The sequence below is a fragment of the Sapajus apella genome, unplaced genomic scaffold, assembly GCF_009761245.1.
Source record: "Sapajus apella isolate SASKATOON/1434 unplaced genomic scaffold, GSC_monkey_1.0 scaffold66, whole genome shotgun sequence".
Classification (NCBI taxonomy): domain Eukaryota; kingdom Metazoa; phylum Chordata; class Mammalia; order Primates; family Cebidae; genus Sapajus; species Sapajus apella.
The window spans coordinates 1,186,367-1,206,433 of record NW_022437006.1 but is presented as its reverse complement, the minus strand read 5'-3'; the positions used below and the strand labels follow the sequence as shown (position 1 = coordinate 1,206,433).

Sequence of the window (20,067 nt, the reverse complement as noted above, 5' to 3'; positions counted from 1 at the left end):
TTAAAAATAATCTTAGTAAATTTCTCTATATTTGCATAAGCACTTTTTTGGATGGATTACTAGATGTGAACTTGACAACTCAGTGGTACATGAATTTTAGATTTTGGTAACTTACTGAAAACTTTACCTTCCAAGGGATGATATCAATATATTTTCTCTCTGTCCTTTGCCATTAATCTATACTAGATTATTAATATTTTAGGTCTTTACTCTTAGTTGACAGAATATGGAAAGTAAATTTATAGTATATTCACGTGACGTAATACTATATATTAGTTAAAACAATGAGCTACACATCAATATAGGTCATTCTCACAAACAATGTGGAATGAAAAATCACATAATAAAGTACAATTCCAGTTATATATAGTATACAGTTTTAAAATATTCCAAAATGTTATGGACACATAGCCATATGTGGTGTGATATTTATATTTTTCGTCCACAGTTCTCGTTCATAACTCTCACAGCCTTGTTATGAGGCTGAGGTACTTTACACCTCAGAAAATAATCTATCTCACTCCCCTCCCTGCACCTGCCCAAGACAGGACTCTAATCTGATAACTGGTTCGCAAAACCCTCATTCTGGAGAGGGAGAAAAGCAAAGGTACATCAGGACAACAATTTCAGGATGGCAGATACCTCTGGTGAGGAGGCACAGGGAGTAGAAAAAGAAAAAAAGAAACATAGGGGCTTCAAATGTATTAGTAACATCCTAATTCTTAAAGTCTGTTTTGCACTTTCTTTTCTTTCCTATTTTTTTTTTTTTTGAGACTAAGTCTCCCTCTGTTGCCAGAGGGAGTGCAGTGGCGCGATTTTGGCTCACTGCAACCTCTGCCTCTCGGGTTCAAGCAATTCTCCTGCCTCAGCCTCCTGAGTAACTGAGATTACAGGTGCCCGCCACCACACCCAACTAATTTTTGTATTTTTAGTAGAGACGGTGTTTCACTGTGTTGGCAGGACTGGTCTCGAACTCCCGATCTCATGATTACATGGGATTACATGGGATTACACTTGTAATCCCAAAGTGCTGCGATTACAAGTGTGAGCCACCATGCCTGGCTTGCTCTTATTCTTTAAACAATCTTTAGAGACATATACATACTCACACAACTTAGTATGCATAAGATAGTTCATACTAAACACCACCACCTCATTGTATAAATTTTGTATTTTCCTAATCAACAATTTGTTTATAAATGTTTATTAGCCATTTTTCTTAAAAAAAAAAAAAAAAAACCCTTCTGTAATCTTTCTGCTTTTTTTTTTTTTTTTTTTTAAACAGAGTCTCACTCTGTCACCCAGGTGGATTGCAGTGGTATGATCACAGCTCATTGCAGCCTTGACCTCCCATGCTCAAGCAATCCTCCCACTTCAGCTTCTTAAGTAGCTGAGACTACAGGCCCATGTCACCATACTCAGCTAATTTTTCTTTTCTTTTCTTTTTTTTTTTTTTTTGAGACAAAGTTTCAACCTTTTTGCCCAGGCTGGAGTATAGTGGCGTGATCTCGGCTTACTGCAACCTCCGCCTCCTGGGTTCAAGTGATTCTCCTACCTCAGCCTCTCAATAGCTGGGACTACAATTTTTGTATTTTAGTTGAGATGGGGTTGCACCATGTTGGCCAAGATGGTGTCAATCTCTCAACCTGGTGATCCGCCTGCCTTGGCCTCCCAAAGTGCTGGGATTAGAGGTGTAAGCCACCATGCCTGGCCCAAATTTTCATTTTTTTGAATACAACTCAATGGTATATAAAAACAGAGTCTCCCTATGTTGTCCAGGATGGTCTCAAACTCCTAGGCTCAAGTAATCCTCCCATCTTGGCCTCCCATCTCCCAAGTGCTGGGAGTACTGTTTTTTTTTTAAGTACTGTTTTTTTAAATTGAATTATAGCTGTCTTTGAAGGAGTTCTTCAAATCACAAATATTTTCTCCAAATCTGTTATATCTCTTATCAAATTTTACTTTTATACTAATTCCAGGGAATTTACTTCTAAGCACAAACATGGTGTTTAATTATAACCATTATAATTGTTACTATTAATTTCTTTGGATTCCAGTAGATCAATGCCAAGTGGCTATTCAAACTGGAAGAGCTATGTACTTCCTAAATGTAAATCATTCACTTAAATTCAAGCAGATAAAAGTTTATTTCTCTTCTCTGCTCCATCCCTCCTTATCAGTGCCTCAGCTTCATCCACCTGCAGAGTAAATGCTTTGTGTAGCACTTTAGAGTCCTTTAACCCCATCTCTTTCATACCTACCATGACACAGTCCACTGTCCACCTACAAACAGTTCTAGTTCTGAGGCCATGTATTGCTAGCTAGAAACTACTACATTAATTTAATGAGTCCAGAGTTTCAGTTGGGAAGGATGAAAAAGTTCTAAAGATGGATGGTGGTGGTGCCTGTACTACAATACAAATGTATTTCATGCCACAGAACCACATACTTAAAAATTTTCGAAATAGTAAATGTCATATATATGTTACCACTTAAATTTTACCACACTTATAATTTTACCACAATTAAAAATTGCAACTGAAATATTTTCTACCATAAATTTATGCTCCCCAACCTCAGCAGCATCTCCTTGTTTTTTCTCAACTTGTATTCTCATGCTTAGCCAACTCTATGACAGACACTCCACTGCTTGTACTATTTCTCTGTATTCTCTTTCTTCAGTATCTGCTCTGGGGAACTGATCCAGGAGGGGGTTTGCAGCTCCTCCACTATGCAGAAGATTCCAGTACCAAGTCCCCTTTTCAGTTCATGCTCTCCTTCCTAAATGTCTAGATAACTACCTCCCCTTTACTGAAGAAGGGAAGATTGAACTTTATCTTGAAGGCTAAGTAGGATTTCATTAGGCATCAAAAGGAGGGAAGGGATATTATTTCAGGCTTTGTAACAAGGAAATTGGTGGCAGACTTGCAAACTTCACTGTGGCTTATAAAAGTGTTCATCAGCGCCTGCCAAAAGCCTCAGGGGCTGTACTTAGAATGCAATCTAAATTTCACAGAAGGCCTGAAGGTTCTACCCCTCATCTCTTGCCACTTTGCTTTCAAAATATGTTCCTAAACTATGCTCCCTCTATCAATCACCCTGGTTTTGAGAAGGAAGTCAAGAAAAAATATTTTCATAAATTTCCACAGGAACCCATTATTTTTTCCAACTTTGAAATAACCATGCAGCTTCCAGAAAAGGCTCCTCTGAGACTTAAAGAAAACAAAACGTTGGTTCTGCCCCTGCCAGGTCAGACAAAGGATAAAGTACAGCCATTTACTTGCTACTAACTTGAGAGAGAAGGAAGGCTTTCACTTCTCTATTTTTTGATGATCTGCCTGATCAAAATTTCTTCTAATTATCGTCTTTCTTCCCCCAAGACCCTAATGCACAGCTTGCTGCGGTAACAGAAGCAACTTGGGCCTTTTGTGTTGGCCCAAATACTCTTAAAGGCCAAATTCAGAATGTGGAAAGAAAGCATACCCTAAATAGAATGAGGATCTTCCTGTCTTTTGCAAATCATCCACTCTATGTATCCACTGCACCCACCACAGATAATGATAATCTTAAACATGCTGTTCCCTTTTTAATACCATCTCAGAAGTATATTAGAGTAATAAAATTCCAAAGAAAAAAGAATATTAGTAGATCCAAATTTACTCAGCTTTTCAATATCTTCGTAAGTTACTGAATTTGTGGTAGGAAATAAGGTCAAAGATAAAAAGGGAACTAATTTTTTTAAAAAAGGCTCATTTCCATTATATGCACTTTCGAATGGGTACAAAATAAATTATAAATTTACTTGCTTGGAATTTTCTAATTATCATCCTGGCATCTACATATTGTCAACTTTAGCAATCATGTTGAAACAAACAGGTCTTTGGTACTATGCTAACTATTATAAAATACCTATACTGTATAGCCTTTAAAATACAATACTTTGTCTATTCATCAGTAGCGGAACTTAAGATAAATAATCTTGTATTAGTAAACAGTTCACTGTTCATGGAGCATGGCTTATCTTCACATTCTGCATGAGATAGAAGAGGCAAATGTCATTTGCCACAAATGGGTCAGGATTCGAGTTTAAAACAGCAGAAATTAGAATAACCCATGGCAAACTGGAAAACAATATTTTTTAAAAATAAATGCTAAAACTCAAAAACATTTAAAATCCCTTCAAAGATGTTGTATTCGTTTATTTACAAAGAATTACTGAGCCCCTATATGGGACTGTATTAGAGACACATTGTTAGGCACTTGGGAATTTTTTTTTTACAAAGTCCCGTCCATCACTTCAGCCACATCATCTTGTTCAGTTCCTGTGACCCTAAGGTCTTTACATATCACCAAGTCTAATTAGTCCCTGTGGGTTTCCTCTGACTACTTCTTCACAAACATAATTCAATATTCATGCAATGTCTTTTTTTTTTTTTTTTTTTTTTTTTGAGACAGAGTCTTACTCTGTTGCCAGGCTGGAGTGCAGTGGTGCAATCTTGGCTCACTGTAACCTCTGACTCCCTGGTGCAAGCGATTCTCCTGCCTCAGCCTCCTGAATAGCTAGGATTACACACCTATGCCAACTAACTTTTGTATTTTTAGTAGAGACAGAGTTTCACCATATTGGCCAGGATGTTCTTGATCTCCTGACCTCATGATTCACCCACCTTGGCCTCCAAAAGTACTGGGATTACAGGCATGAGCCACCACGCCCAGCCCTATTTAATTTATTTTGAGACAGAGTCTTGCTCCTCACCCAGACTGGAGGGCAGTGGCATGATCTCACCTCATTGTAGCCTCTACCTCCTGCATTCAAGTGATTCTCCTATCTCAGCTCCCCGAGTAGCTGAGACTATAGATGCACACCACCACACCTAGCTACTTTTTAAATTTTTCTTTTTTAGTAGAGATGGGGTTTCACCATCTTGGCCAGGCTGGTCTTGAACTCCTGACCTCAAGTGACCTGCCTGCCTTGGCCTCTCAAAGTGCTAGGATTACAGGCATGAGCCATGTGTGCCCAGCCTTATTTTTTATTTTATTTTATTTTTAAGCAGAGGCAAGGTCTTGCTGTGTTGCAGAGGCAAGGTCTTACTGTGTTGCCCAGGCTGGTCTTGAACTCCTGGCCTCAAGTGATCCTCCTGCCTCAGCTTCCCAAAGTGCTGGGAGTTACAGGTGTGAGCCAGTGCACCTGGCCAAAGATTTTAAAAGATGGTTAAAAAGATCTGTATGTAAGTTTGAGTGTACTTGCATAAATAAGCTTTTTTAAAAATAAGTTTTTAAAAATAAAAGACACTGTATATCCCTTTTAGTGATAAAATTACACAATAATGGGACATTTCCAAACAATCATTTCGAAAATGCTCTGTCTATAGCATACTTTTCTGCTGCTCCTGATTGTAGTTACTTTCTAACTTATTCAAATGTCACCTGTATCTCAAAGGGGCAGACTGTGTTTTCCAAACATATTTGCTAAGTAAGAACTTGCTAAATATTTACTGACAGACACTTGTCTTCACATGAAAAGTTAGCAAATGGCAGGCAGTGGAGGGGACATTTATTTTTTGTGAAGAAAAAGATGCAATATCTTTAGTCTCACATCTTGTTTAAATATCATACCATTAAATAACTTATGTTTGTGGTCACTTATAAACAAGTATTGCCAGAATTCCACTATCTAAAATAATGTCATCTCAGTCCAATTAACCAGCCATGCTTAAAATGCCATGGATACAAAAGAGAAAAGTGAGCTTGCACTGTCCACTCTCTATTCTCACCTCAGAATTCCGCACCTATGCCCCATAGATTGGATGTATCTGACACATAGATGGAAAAACAACTGCCAGAAAAAGTACAAAAATATTAGGAATGCTAGGGCTGGTTCTTTTGAACTCCAGGGTCTAGTAACTGCTTCCTGTTGTCCAAAGGTTCATCTTTTGTACCCTGTAGAGCACAGAACCCTTCACAGAACATTGCTCTGTAGAAGGCGTCGCCTAGAATATAAGTAGTAGTCATGCTCCTAGACAGTGTTTCACAAGAATCTTGTACATTTCATCTACACACACTAAGTTAGTCCTAAAACTCAGTATGCTTACATAAATATGCTATAGCGCCAATGTTAAAACTATGATGATGGCAGAAAGCAGGCGGAATAAACAGTAAATGCTACATGCAAAAAAATATTAATGATATTTGGAGAGGGGATCTTCAAAATGATTTCGGGTTAAATTCTTTTAACACTTTTTTTTTTTTTTGAGACAGAGTCTCACTCTGTCACCTAGGCCAGAGTGCAGTGGCGTGGTCTCAGCTCACGGCAGCCTCAACTTTTCTGGCTCAAGCAATCCTCCCATCTTAGACTCCCTAGTAGATGAGACTACAGGCACATGACACCATGCGAAGCTACCATTTTTTTGTAGAGACAGGGTTTCACCTTGTTGGCCAGTCTGCTCTCAAACTCCTGGGCTCAAGCAGTCCTCCTCCCTTGGCCTCTCAAAATTCTAGGATTACAGGAGTAAGCAGCCATGCTTGGCCCTATAACTTTAATCATATCTTCTACAGATCAGTCTAGATACGAAATCTACCTGACCCTGTAATTTGATTCTGGGACATCAACTATGATACTGAAAATTTCATTAAACTAAGGATGCCATTAAATTCTAACCTAAAAGTAATGATAATTTGATAAGCATAAATGTGTTAAAAAATTAATCTCCATATAACAAAGACACAATTTTTTTTTAGACTTCAACCAGAAAAAAAATGGCTTTAAATTATAAAATCCAGTGCTGAAGACACTGTCATCTCAAGCGCTCACAGTAGCAGGTAAATTGAAACAGCAATTGAGAAGGCAACATGGTAATATCTACTGCATGACAGAAAACTGCATATCATCTACCTGCGATGCTTGGGCAAGCTATCCTAACCAAAGAGCTATATGCAAAGATGAATGTAATGCCATTTAGAACAGAGAACAATTAGCATTCACCTAACAGTTTAACAAAACTATTTTTCTAATTATACCCTGGCACCCAAAACAAGGTCAGCTCAAAGCAAAAAGAAGGCATACAAATATTTGCTGATTTGAATGCATTAATAAAGAAGCTTAGCTAAGCATCTAGGAACTTTTTGAGTACCCACTAACTATACTAGACCTGAAATTGCCCAATTTAAATTATGGTAATTTCCAGATCTACTACAGTATTATGCAATGATATTCCCAGTATTATGTCTTAGATATGTATTCATTAGATAAAATTACCATCTTAAATCAAAGTACCAAGTTTCCCATTCTTTTCCTCATTTAAATAATGAACTAAAGTTTTGGTACCTTCATAGATCAATGGCATTTTACTAGAAAATAACCTTTATTCTTATCATTGACATATAACTCACCTAAAACTATATTAGGATTTTACTATGTAAAATCCATGCCTGACTGAGATTTTTATTCTACTAAAATAAAATTTTAATCTATGTTAAACATGACAGTTTATGTCAAAGGTGCTAACAGATTGCTTCATCATTTGCACATTTTACAGTTTACATATGCATCAGTATAAGCATATATGTTTACAACACATAACTTCTGTCAGTATCACCATTATTCCTATTAATCGAGATGCTGTCTAAAAGTCCAGGGATATTCAAAATAAATAGGAAATACTGATGATACTAACCACAACTTAAAACGGGAAATCAGGCCAGGCATGGTGGCTGATGCCTATAATTCCAGCACTTTGGGAGGCTAAGGTAAGAGAATTGCTTGAGCCCAGGAGTTCAAGACCAGCCTGGCCAACAGAGGGGAAACTCCCACTCTACAAAAAAAGTTAAAACATTAGCCGGGCATGGTAGTACAAACCTGGAGCAATGCTCCTTCTTCAGCTGCTCAGGAGGCTGAGCAGGTGAAGGCTGCAGTAAACTGTGATCGTGCCACTCCACACCAGCCTGGACAACAGTGAGATCCAGTCTAAAAGGCAAAAGGGAAATTAGTTCCAGTTTGCTGCCTAATTCTAATCACCCCCATCCCATTTTTCTCCCGGTTTCTGAGAATCGTTTTGCTTTTGGCAATTTTAGTTATTATATCATGCACTAATTTGGGATTAACAGCCTGTTATTTATTAAAATCAAGTTACTGGTTGAAGACTGTGTTCAACTTCTTTAATATGATTGTCACATTTGTTTAAAGCTCACTTGCCTGCCCTTTTAAAAGGTGTATTGCATTTGAAACCACAGTTTTCAATTTATCCTACCTTCCTCCATGAGATTTCGGCTCTTATCCATCCCTGATCATATTTTATATTCAAAAGACACAAGTACCTACATATACCTGCAGAAACACAGTTTCAATCTGCCCATGTCTCTTTTATCACTTATGTTAAAAGGAGGTACAGGCAGTTCATAATTAATTGAAGAGGAAACAAGGAAATGAAGTTGAAGTGGCACAGCATGTGCAATGCTCAATGTCAGTACAGATCTCTGAAAAGAACAGGAGGGACAGGCAGGAAAGTAGATATTCAAACCAAAACAAATATGTATTTTAAAATAAGACTTTGGTTTCATTTCAAAAGATTATTGTTGATTATAACTCAGCCCTACTGTCTATTATACCTTTCAAATTCCTTAGTGATTCTCAAACACTTTAAGAAGTCTGCTTAAGACTCTCTCTTCTCCTTACTGCTTCCATTAGGTGCTTTATCTAGCACATTCTATGTGCTGGGCTTTGTGCAATCATCTGGAGCACAAAGATGACCAGGACAAAAACCCATGACCTTCAACAATACCCAATCTAATGAGAGAAATCTGGACAAGAATGGAGCAAGAACCATATGAAATTTAAGCAGGAGCTGTGGAATTCTCCTTATCAAAGTGGGGCCTTTTCTAGAAGAAGAGACAGTGGAGCTGGAGCAAGGTGGTGTAGTCCCTGTTCTAATCCCATGATGTGGTGCCATTCCTTATCTTCCCATTGTTGAAATGGGATTGGTAATTTTAGTAAATTCCTTTAAAGTTTTCCTTAGCCTTAATTCTGTTCAATCTAAATGTTAGTATGGGTTCTGTGCTGAGCCAAAAATCTGGGGACATAAAGTGAGTAAAATAGTTCCTTGGGGCTGGGAGTGGTGGCTCAAGCCTTTAATCCCAACACATTGGGAGGCTGAAGTGAGCAGACAGCTTGAGTTCAGGATATCAAGAACAGCCTGGGCAACATGGCGAAAACCCCATATCCACAAAAAATTAGCCAGCCATGATGGTGTGCACCTGTAGTCCCAGCTACTCAGGAGGCTGAGGCAGGAGGATTGCTTGAGCCCAGGAGTTCATGGCTACAGTGAGCCACAACTGCGCCACTGCACTTCAGCCTGGGAGACAGAGTGAGACCCTGTCTCAAAACAAAAACAAAAAGCTTCCTGGCCTCAGGAACTCAATCTAGTTGGGGAGAGAGACAAGAGCCAACTGAAAATACGTTAATGATAGATAAAAATCACAGAGGGCTTCAAGAGCTCAGAGAAGACTAACGTGGCTGGGGGAAAAGGTTTATTGGAAAAGTGGTATTACAGTTGAGAAGCCCATTAATACTGAAATATTTTCTTCTTACACTAAAAAAAAAAACAAAACAATGTCTTATGGCCATTTCTTGCCTCAACATTCACACTGTTTCTGTATTTTATAACTGAAATGTCTATCACCAAACAAACTAATTGACTGACTGGGTGATGTGATTATATATCCATTAGTTTTTCCAAGTTATATTGTGAATGCAGAAGATCCCTGTTTTTTCTTCTGCTTTCACCGCACAGCAAGGGTACAGTCACCTGTTGATAGGCAACAATTAATTTTAAATGGTAGAGAGTTGTAGAATTTGAAGTGTGATGTATGAAGAGAAACTGGAAGTTTGTTTTGAAATACTTGATTTTATTTTTATTGTTACACTTTACTTTTCCACAAAAAGGAAGCTAATATAGTTTAACAGACTATTAATATATTGAATTTCTATGACATTTATTTGCAAAATTGTAAAGAATACAAATTTTATACATACATTTAAACCAGTTATTACAAATAGGTGAGGAGAAATTTAATAGTTCCTGCGTCAAACACAGGATCCAAGTCTGCTTCCCCCATAGTATTCCTCAATTCCTTATATTAGCCAAAGATGCATCACCTGGCCAGCTATCCAAGCTGGAAACCTCAGAGCTGTTCTTGACACTCTCTACTCCTTTACCCAATCTATACATCCAAATAATCACTAAGTCCTGGCAATTTTACTCCTATAAATTTCTCAATTCCTTCTCTCTTCTACATCCTTGTGCCAGTCTTAACTCAGAGGACTCATCATCTTTCTCCTGTACCATCTGTTCCTCATCAAAATGCCAAGGCTCCCACATCTTGCAACCTTCGCCCCTCCTGCAAAGTTCCATCAGAGTTATCTTCCCAAAATATATAAAGAATCATGTTGCCTGGAAGCTTAAAAATCTCAGATAGCTCCCTCCACTGCTTACTGGATCATGTCCCACACCTAACTTACAGCTTAGACTAACATAATCTGGTGCCATTTATCTTACAAATTCCAACCATTCCACTCCTACACCTAATCCCAATACTCTAGTTAAACCAATTTCTTGTATTCCAAACAAGTAAGATTCTTTTAGTTTTCAAGCTTTTGTGTGTGATATGAAATATCATATAGGAGATCTCACTTGCTCCTAAAACACTGTGCAGAGCTATCTCCAAGGTGATGTAGTTCTGATTCTCTGGCCTGGCCATGAGTTCTCCCTTCTCTCTGTGCAATCACAGCACTTTGCAGGAACCTTTATACAGTATTATGACCTTGCATCATACATCGTAGTTTCTAAAGTGAGCTTATTGAAAGCAAGACTATCTTTATTGGCCCAGCAAAGCTTTAGACATAAATCCTTAAATGTTTAAATGAATGTCCAGGTTGCCTGGATAAGTAAATAAATCTAACTAGACGTGAGGAGACTCCATTTAATCTGCTCTCCACTAGAAATTTTATGCAGATACCATGCCCTTCCCTCTTTCTGCCAAGGTTTACAAACAATAAAAGCCTCTGGAAAGGTATGATGCCTCCGAATAATTAAGAGAAAAAGCTCTGGATGGTTGAGAATACAGGCTCTTCACTTCCATGAGGCCAAAATAACTCAATGTTTCCTAATGCTAAAACACATATGCTCCCTAGGAGAGAAAGAGGCGGGCCCTGGATCAGCCTGTCTCCAATCAACTGTGCATTTCAGGTAGGCAAGCTATTAGATTTATTGGCTGCCCTCCTACCTGGGTCCTTCCAAGAGATGAAACCCCTACCCCTACAATTTTCTGTGACAAGGTGGCAGTGACAAAACCTGATAGGGAGTTGGCGTGCGAGTCCCAAGTACTGTAGCACCAGAAGCTGAAGGCTGAAACTAAATGAGCTCAGAGTCATGAACAAGCACTCTACTACTTTTTTTTTTCCAGGCAGTCTCACTTTATCCCCCAGGCTGGAGTGCAATGGCGTGATCTCAGCTCACTACAACCTCCACTTCCCAGGTTTAAGCAATCCTCCTGCCTCAGCCTCCTGAGGAGCTGGGATTACAGGCACGCACCACCTTGCCCAGCTGATTTTTTTATTTTTAGTAGAGACTGGGTTTCACCATGTTGGCCGGGCTAGTCTCAAACTCCTAACCTCAGATGATCTGCCAGCCTTGGTATCCCAAAGTGCTGGGATCATAGGGGTGAGCCACCACGCCTGGACACAAGCACTAGGCTTCTTAGAGTCCTCAAGTTGACCACAACTTTCAGTTTAGGATCACTCACCAGAATTTGTTTAAAAGTTGAGAAGCATCACAGAAAAGACTTAGATGTACACAATCATAAGAAAGTAGAAAAATTCAAAGAAAAGCAATATTAATCATTTTTATAGTAATAATTTTACATCTATTCCATTTTTCAAATGGGGGAACAATCAGCTTTACACAAAATGCTAAACTGAGTTTCAATCCTAAAATCAGCTTAATCTTCACAGAAATATGTCTTTTTCTGAGATTAGACAAGACCCAGTTCATTCAGGGTGATATGGCCACAGACTTTTTCTAATGAACAGAAAAAATTATACCTTTAATATTGCTTTACTTAAAAAAAAAAGATGACCACACAACACACAGTAAGACTAAAAGTCCGCTGGATGCAGTGGCTCACACCTGTAATCCCAGCACTTTGGGAGACCAAGGTGAGCAGATTGCCTGAGCTCAGGAGTTTAAGACCAGCCTGGGCAATACAGTGAAACCCCATCTCTACTAAAATACAAAAAATTAGCTAGGCATGGCAGCATGAGCCTGTAGTCTCAGCTACTTGGGAGGCTGAGGCAGGAGAATCACTTGAACCCGGGAGGCAGAGGTTGCAGTGAGCCGGGATCCCACCACTGCACTCAGCCTGGGTAACAGAGTGAGACTCCTTCAAAACAAACAAAAAACACTAAACTAAACTAAAAGGTCCTTGGTTTCTTTATAGTTCTGTAGTTTCAAGGAATTTTAATGTATGAGTTAAATAAGCAGGTTGATTTTTATAGCACAGTTGTTAATGTACTATTACTGCCATCATTTAACATAACCACCAAAACATAAAAAATCACACCAATCACCCTAAAGTTTTTCTTCCCAGAATATAATTAAGCCCACAAACAAGCAGATTTACCATGGTCACTTCCCTTTGCTCTCTTGTTCAATCTAAGTTTTGCACCACTTCATGCTCATCTCACTAGAGAATTAACAACGAAAATAAATACCTTGCCATTTGGCAAACAATTTGGTTACTATTCCTCATCCATAACTGGCTGAATCCTAACTCTGCCTTAGCACCAATCATTATTCAAGCCTTAAAATAACTTCCCTCTTATAATGTAGTCACTGCCTATCACCCACTTCAAGATCTGTCTCAAATTAATCCTCCTCCCTAACCTCACAGACTCTTGATGACTTCTATATAATTTCACATCTCTTTCATAAATGGTACTCAGCTTGTATTATTACAGTATCTTCCCCCTAACACAAAGCACTTTAAAAAGAATCTTTCCAGGGTAAATTCTGTATTCCCAACAGAACATTGGGGTTGATTAATTTCAAAGTCATTTAGTTCCACATACCTGATAGATGAATCTTCTCTACAATATCTCTTACAAATATTCTATCTAATTTCTATTTTAATACCACGAGTGATAAGAAAATAGTTTTTGAACAGGACATTCCATATTTAAAACAGTCTAATTACTAGGAAATTCATCCTTGAGTTCCATTATATAATCTATGACACAAACAGATACTAGCCTGCATTGGTTACTATTACTTACAACGGGTTCATTTTCCCTACTAGATTATAATGTCTTTTTTGAGTACTTTATATTAGTTCACCTTTTTAGTATAGTAAAATTCCTGTAAGGTCATTATTCATTATTTAAAATCTCCAAAAAATTGTAAAGAACAAAACAAAAGTGATCCTAAAATTTGAAACAACCAGTGTTATCTCTCTAGCAATTCCCTCTAGAATTTTTATGTATTATATAAAAAGCATAATACGGCATATACAACACAATATACATTTAACATTTCATTGTGAGCATTTTCCCACATTTTGTGAAGATGTTTTTAATAGTTGTATAACTTACAATTCCATGAATGTACAGTAATTTATTTAGCTAATTTTTCTGTTGTTGAACATGTTACTAGCTTCCCACTTCTTTCTATTCCCACTAAAACACCTGATGCGATGTGATAAATCATTCACTGAATCACTCAGCAACTTTCTAGTGGTAGATTTCTCAAATTGGAATTACAGGAGTGAAAAATATTTTTAAAGTTATCAATAATGTAGCAGTTGTATTCTATCTGCTTATTACAAGTCAAGTGTCTTCTACGTTCCATGGCCACAGCTGACTAGCAAAGGTAATCTATGACCAAAGCTTAGCCCATTGGAGTCTCTCCAGGGCATCCATAGTTAGAACTGTGTGTTTCTGCTGGGCACTGAGATTAAAGGTGGCCACGTTTTCTGCCATTCACAGAGAGATCCTAAGAGGCCACTGCAAACACCACGAAGCACACAGGCAGAATAGTAAGGATGAGAGGTTACACACCCAGAGGGAAGGAAATGTAGCTGTCCGGGGTCCAACTTCTTGAGAGGCCTGGACGAATTTACTGTCCCTGGTTTCCACAAGACACCTCTGTGTTGTTTTTATCCGTCCTGTTTTCTCTTAAATTACAGGGGGATTCTATTTCTTGCAGCCATGTGCTCTCTGATTATGATAAAATGTCTTTACCAAACAGTTTTCCAAAGAGCTCCATCAGTTTACAGTGTCATCTGAAGTATACAAGGGTGCCAATCCAAAATATAGCATTTGGAAAATTTCTGCCAATATAAGCATGAATATTTTGTGTATTTCTTTGATTGCCAGTTGTATAATTTTTTTTTCATGTATTAGTCAATGGGGTTTTCTTCCTTTTCAAACCATTTATGCTCTTTGACAGTAACTAACCACCTGAGGACTTCTTAAAGATGGTAACTCATTAATTATCTTTTCATCTATTTAGAGTCTTATTTCTATACCCTCACTGCTACTGCGATAGTTATGTTTCCTATAATAATAATACTTATATTTTGCCTGGGTTAATGCAACGGCTAACTTGGGGAAAAAAAAAAAAAAAAAAAAGGACAAAAGTTAAGAACATAGAATTGAAGCCAGAACAGATCAAGCTATTTTTCCTAGTTCATCACGTAATGTTGGCAAACTTGGAAATACTATGTACTATACCTCCTAACATTTGTATTTTTTCAGTGAGGATAAATCACTTATCTCAAATATTTGTTAAAGATTAGATGGATGATGACTATACTTTGCAGCCTCTGACATAGAGAAAACACCAAAAGTTGGTATGTATTGCAATTAGAGTAGTTGCATCTTAACTTGCTCAAATTGAACTATATACACTTTGCAGCTACAGAAAACAGCTGTGTGTGATAGGAAGTACATGACAAACACAGGTGCAATAGTTTAAGCCTTTCAGGCAATCTGACCCAATGCTCATGTGCTCTGCAGTGGGAGTAAGACAGACAGAAATCATGAAACTGCTAGCAGCTCCTGTAATTCCTCTTGGTTCACATGAGTCACTTGGTGACTCTCCAAGTGTGAGGTCTCACCATACTGAGCTGAATTCTAGGACTCTATTTCATACAGCATGACCTCTAAATGTAAGCAAAGTAATTATTATATTTCATGCTCAACCCAAGAAGAAGCAATCTCTTCTAACGCTAAAAAAAAAAAAAAAAAAAAAAAAAAAAAAAAAAACCACATACAGTGTTGGACTTAACGAGAAGAGAGTTGATCTGCAAAGCTATGCCTTCCTAAGGGATTTTTCGAGAGCTTTTTTGACTTCATGCAAATTTGGCTTTCTGTGCTGACTTTAGAATCTAAGTATCAAGAATAAGATATGGCAACTATATTGTGGTGGTGATAATAAAATAAAAGGTCTAACTGCTGTCGATGAAAAAGATGAAGAAGAGAATTCCGGCTGCATTGGAGATTGTTCCCTCCCATGTTTCTATCATTTAAACTGCCAGTTATCTTTTCAGACTATAAAACTGAAGATCTATTTCCAAAAGTTTTAAAACTGTTCAAACATTCCTCGTTCTTTACAGGATACAGTAAAAACTTCTGTGCGAGGCAATATCTTCACTCACATATCCTGCCCTGCCTTAGCCCAAAGACTACACTTCTGGTCAGTCATGTCTCCTTGCTTAAGCCTCCTCAGACCAGAATTCCCAGCTGCACCTCACATGCACAGCCAAGGAATCCCTCCCCTCTGTACCCTTTATTCCTCCTCCTCTATGTCAATCACACTGAATGCAAATGATTAATACTCTCTTAGCTGAGCACTGTGTGAGTGTAGAGCATGTCCTGGTCCTGCTCTTCACCCAGAATCTAGCAAGGGCAGAGTGGACACCAAGAAAGAATTTGTCGAATACATGAATTTGAGGGCTAATAGTCCTACCAGGCTTTCACTGCAAAGAGTAAAATATTTCAACATTCAGGGATTATTTCTTTTTTTTTTTTTTTGCTTTTGGGAACATTCAGGGATTATTACTGATGCCCATAATAGAACATCTCATCCATACTCATCATTGTTAGCACAACTTGAATTTTTGAACATAACCTCCTTCATACCCAGGATAAGCCCCCAAGTTCTAACAAATGGGGAAGGTTAGGTTTAGTGACTGGCCTAGAGACATCCAGGTAGCTAGCATGAGAGACTAGACTAGCCCCAGGTCTGCTCAACTTTGAAACTGCTGCACTTAACCACTGGTAAATGCTTTCCCATGCTCTCCCAGTAAACTCTGACTTTGAAAAAGAACACATATTCAGGACTAAGTCCTAAAAGAAAAGTAAAGATGACATGCAGTGTGGCTTTGTAGCACTCAACATGATTTTTATATGATCCTGATGATTAGCTTTCCTCTATTTCTACTTCAAAAACTGGGGATAACGGCAACACACTTTCACTGGATCAGATTACCCGTGGCTGGCTCCTTATCATTTGTGTCTCAGTTTATGTGGGACTGCCCCAGATAAACATCGTCTGGTTACACAATCTAAAGTTCACTCCCTCCTTTAATACAGCTCATTTTGTCATCACAAACTTGCAACTATTTGAAACTGTGTTGTTTACTTATCTCTTTACTTTTGTATTATGTCTCTTCCCACTACCAGGTAAACTTCACTAACACCTTGTCCATGGTGCTTAGTGCCATATCCTCCACACCTGCAACAGTAGTGGCATAGAGTAAATGTGCAAGAAATATTTGATGAATGAATGAAAAGTTAACACTGAAGATACTGAATGTCTCCTTAGGGGGCAGGGTAGTCCTGGGCAAGGAGGTGCCTGTGGGTTGGTGCAGGGAGCAGAGGAAAGGGAGATTAACTACGCAAGTGCAGGCTATATACCTGTGGAAAGGTCCACAGAAAGTTGTACTAACCCACAACAGGAATGTTGTATGCTGCCCAAGAGACAGATATGTCCTAAAGTGGACCACAGTTATCCCTCAGGCCCCTCCCTCCCCCACTGCTCTAGGCTCCACAATGACTAGGCAGCCCTCTGATCATTTTACTTCACATATAGTTAAGGGTAGAAGGTAGAAAAGCTTGTAAGCTAAAAAACATAAGTATCCAATTGTCTTGGCAGTTATGTTTTTTAAAAGGTTGGTATTGATAAAGACAAACTGTTTCTTATGGCTTTGATTATAGAGAATCATTTTCCAAAGGTGTATTCATCTAGGCATACTGAAAATTTCATCTGTGGACTTTTAGAGTAACATCTCAATGTTCTGCTCCTCTTAAGGACAACAGTGTAGGATCGTAAGCTGACCTTGCCCTGTGTCTTTGCATTCAACATGCAATACCCAACATTAGTTGTTTCTGTAACTCACAGGTTTCCTGACCTTGGAAAAGTTGCTTAAATCTTTATAGGCCTCATATTCTTCTCTAAAATGAGGGTTTTAAAAAGCAGGCAATCCTGTTTAGATTGGGACCCTTAAATTATGTGAAAATAAACATCTAGCGATATAAAACAGGGATCTAAAAATATGAAAGAGATTCAGTCTGTTTGCCTGATGGGAACATACTGTGTCTCATAATTTCATTAATCTGAGTTCAGGACAAATAAATTGGTAAAAATAAAAAAAGAACACAGGATTTAGCCAGACAAGGAAGGAAAGAAAGGAAGGAACTACTACTTACACTGGAAGTCAGTAATTCAACAGGTTTGTTACAAAAGAACAATTAGCCCTACAGAGTGGCGGTTATTTGTAAAACACGGAACTTAGTTCTAAGGATAAGGTATGCTAGTCACCCTCATGTCACTCCATCAAGCTATTTCTGGGGTTAAAGTGCCAGCAACTGAGCAAGAAAAGGTTAAGTGCCATACCAAAGCTGTTCAAAGAATCTACATCAACCTGCATACACCCACTCATTGTCAATTTATGGAAAGTTTGCCTTTTTATTTTACAGAAGCTCAAGAGTAGTTATAAAATCAGAAGACGATGACAACTCAGAAGAAACAGCTGCCGATAAGCAAATCAATTGGCAAACATATAGAGAAAAATCCTGCCAAATGAAACCAGCTTTGAGCTATAGCTTTTGTATAAGTTCACATCGTTCACATGCATGCTTTATAGGCTCCCCATCCTGTAAATGTACATCTAACACAGCAAAATTGCAAAACATGCAAAATTGTGCTGATGCATATGATTAACTCATTCCAAGCATTTCTTTCACCCATGGTAATATGGAATTGTAGGAGAAAGCAAGAGGGCAATTTTCAGTACATCTATTTCTTAAAATTATGAAAAATGCAAACAGATCCAACCCCAAGGACATGTGAGCATAGCAGCATTAGCAGTGACAGCAACTGCAGGTGCCCCTTCACTTCAAATCCCTAGTGCTCCATCATCTCAGACAGCTCAAAGGCCAAATGGACCACAAGGGCCAAAAATACTTAAATGCATTATAAATCTGTACCTCGAAAGCAAAGAAACTGAAGGACTCAATTTAGGCTAGGCAGAATGAATGTGTCCAGAAAACATAGTAAGAAAAACTAAGAAATTTAATCGCCATTAATTAGGTTTACAGTCTACATGTCTGAATGCGTTAGGTCATGCAACATTCCAGCATAATGTGTTAAAGGAAGGAGCAGAAAGACTTGACTGTGCTGAACTAGTGGTGGCTGATTTGCTGTCAACTCACTGCTCATGGATTTGAATCACTCTAACATTTTGGTCAAAGTTTCATATTGTCATCTACATAACGCTTTTACATGAAATAACCAAATAAGGTTAGTTTTACATATTTACAAACATAAATGTAATCTCCTCATGTAGTAAAGTCTTAAGTTGTACTGAAGAATTGAAAAGCATCAAGACCTCATACAGATGGAAAAACTGGAAGAAGACACAGACTTCTCGGAAATCTAGCACCTGTCTTCACTCTCACAAATAAGGATAGAGAAAATCAGAAAACAGTGGTTCACAGTAGATCCGAGAATTTAATACATTCTAAATTCTAAATTCCTTACTATATGAAGCTGTGTGCATGGTGGCAGGGCTCACTGCTGATAGCGCTGTGAATGGAGGTGGACATCTCACCAGGTCCTTCAAGTACAGGACAGTTATATGACCGTGTACTCCTGTCGCGCAGGTACCCTGGTTGGGATCACAGATGCTCCAGGGACTGTCCCTGCTACCCACTCCTCACCTACTTCTGTAAAGGGCTACCCTCAAGAACACTAAGTTTCTTGTTAGTGGGGGACTGACAAAGCTTTTTAAAAACATTTTGAAAAATCTGTGGTTTTATTACTTATTACTCTGGAAACTTGGTCAAGAAGGTTACTAATATACTTACACATGAAAATACATATGTGCATGCCAACGCTCTAAGTGCTGGGATATATTTTAACATTAACAACCAATTAAAAATACAATCTTAAAACTTTGCCTCAACAACAAAAAGAAAAGAGTAAGTAAATTCACCAACACTAGAAACTTAACAAGTGTACAGATTTATCTTGCCCACCTCAATTGCTCTAAGTAACCACATCCCAAGCACATGGATACCACACACTTCACACCCATTCACTCACAGCCTTTTTCTGGATTCTAAGATAATGGTAATTAAAGCAACATGAACACCTAATCATACATAATGCTTTTAAATTACCTACTTTCCTCCCAAACCTTATATTGCTTATGAAAGACTGACATTTATGGGTGAAAAAAATTATCCCAATACTATTATATTGGCTTAAAAATTTTTAGATTATGCTAAGGAAATTTTAAGGCAGACATATATCTACTATTACTAAAAGATGCTTCTTAGAACTACTATGTAGCTAAACTAATTTTGTACATTAAGAAGAAAACTTTTAAAAAGTAATAATAATGATGTATAAAGACCAGTAAGCACAAAAGAGGGTAGGAATTTTAAAGTCAACTACAATTAATACCAAGAACTCATAACTAACAGTCAGGCCTAAAAACCTGTTCTTGAAGTAA

General features: G+C 38.1%; 1 protein-coding gene across 5 annotated transcripts in view; it reads right to left on the bottom strand.

Moving 5' to 3' along the window:
- FGD4 (FYVE, RhoGEF and PH domain containing 4) overlaps positions 1-20,067 on the bottom strand; it is a 235,723-nt gene that overhangs the window by 120,662 nt on the left and 94,994 nt on the right. The window lies entirely within an intron of this gene.